The sequence below is a fragment of the Melanotaenia boesemani genome, chromosome 6 (genome assembly GCF_017639745.1).
Source record: "Melanotaenia boesemani isolate fMelBoe1 chromosome 6, fMelBoe1.pri, whole genome shotgun sequence".
Classification (NCBI taxonomy): Eukaryota; Metazoa; Chordata; class Actinopteri; order Atheriniformes; family Melanotaeniidae; genus Melanotaenia; species Melanotaenia boesemani.
Window position 1 is genome coordinate 5,955,785 of NC_055687.1, and position 1,807 is coordinate 5,957,591.

A 1,807-nucleotide genomic window follows, 5' to 3' on the forward strand; every position below is an offset into this window, starting at 1 on the left:
TTCTAATTAACCAATGAGCGGAGTATGAAGGAAAAGTTGCAGGATTCTTTTTTTTCCTGCTTATCATTGTTTTGCACAGTTTTTTCTCCCTTTCTTTCAATCTATAATTTTCCCCTCAGTTTCTGCAGTCATTTATTTATTGGTAAGTTCTGAAGCTTGTGATTCACATCACTGAAGAAAAGTTCAGGAAAAAAGAAAAAAAATTTTTTTTGTTTGTTTTTATTTTTCCAGTGGAAACTAATGGTGAGCTCCAGCCAGGCCACGTTGCTCTTATTACAGATTGTTCAACAATTTACTGAATTTACTTACCAAAGGATGCAGAAAGCTGAGATTTGAGCTTGATATCATGCGATCTTGAAGATATCACCAGACTTTCTGTCACCTTCTTCTTGTTGGATTTTTCGTTGGTGGTTGGCCGGCAACAATTTAATGCATTAATTTTAATTTGGTGCAGTTGGTCAGGAATGTGGACCAAAACCTTTTCTGTTGCCTGCTAAAAGATATAACTTTTTAAAAGTTAATAAGCGACTCCAAAGAAACAATTTTAATGATTATATTAAAATCAGTTTTTTTTTCTTTAAAAAAAAATAAAATAAAATAAAATAAATAAATAAATAAATAAACCATCTGATAATATAATAAGGCAATTATTTCTCATCCTAATTTATATAAGGATGCGATGCTAAAAGAGATAACAGCACCATCTGGTGGACATGTTGTGTAACAGCAACACTGTCACTGCATCGTTTGAAAGACTCCGTTAAAATTTAGTTTTTCTTTTTCACTGAGAAAGTTTTGTTTTCTTATGATGAATCTTCTTGCATCTAACACCAGAAAACTATGTAAAACACTGGCTACAGTTAAGACTCATAATTATTATTCCACTATGGCTGCTGATATACTGCAGTTAAACATTTCAAACATCACATTCCAGTGCAGTGCAGTTCAGCTTTATTTGTACAGCACCAATTCACAACAGTTTCAGTACATACACTTTTTGAAGTTCACTTATAATCTAATTAAAACAAATCCATTACATGATCCACATTAGTCTAATTTATAGTAATTGTTCATATAAACCAATTCTAGAAATAACTGGGACGGTGGGTGACATTTGAGAGGAAAAACTCATTTGTAACAGGAAGGAAAAACATCCAGCAGAACCAGACTCAGTAAAGGCGGCCATCTGCCTTGACCGGTTAAGGTAGGAGAGGACAGGACAGATGGGTCAACAAGCACACGTGTGCATGTTGGACAGGTTGCTGGACAGGCTGCTGGACAGGCTGCTGGACAGGTTGCTGGACAGGTTGCCAGTCCATCACAGGGCCAACACAGACACATAACTGCTGTACAATTCTGCAAGATTTGGTATTAACACGTTTTAATAGGGCTGTCAAAATGAAGTTGGTAATTTAAAGAGATTAATGTGTGGAATTAATACATAATTTTAAAATGCATTAACACATAAACAGCAAAGTTATTACTCACACCATGAAAATCCAAGTTTGTCCTTGTCTCGGTGAGAGAAGCTGATTTTGGTCATGTAGGTGACTTGTCACTGAGGTGAACAAAAACCATATATCCTCATTATTTATGAAGTTTGTGATCATTTTAAGCCTTAGACTTAGAATTTTTATAATCAGGTGTCTTGAAACCCACACATACATGGGAAGAACATGCAGAACAGATTCAGTGTCATGCTGACCACCCAACCATAGCTAAACTTATTATTTTCACAGCTAGAACTGCAGCATATTTTAGAGTTAAGAACTTCATGCTAAAGATGATAGGAATAATCTTGGAGCCT

At 35.1% G+C, this 1,807-nt stretch overlaps 1 long non-coding RNA gene across 1 annotated transcript in view; it reads right to left on the reverse strand.

Moving 5' to 3' along the window:
• Positions 1–1,150: 1,150 nt before the first annotated feature.
• Positions 1,151–1,807, reverse strand: part of LOC121641103 — a 796-nt gene continuing 139 nt past the window's right edge. The window contains exons 2-3 of the long non-coding RNA XR_006010652.1: positions 1,489–1,558; positions 1,151–1,356 (exon numbers count right to left, since the gene is read on the reverse strand). This is a non-coding gene — a long non-coding RNA (uncharacterized LOC121641103). The remainder of the gene's footprint in view (positions 1,357–1,488; positions 1,559–1,807) is intronic.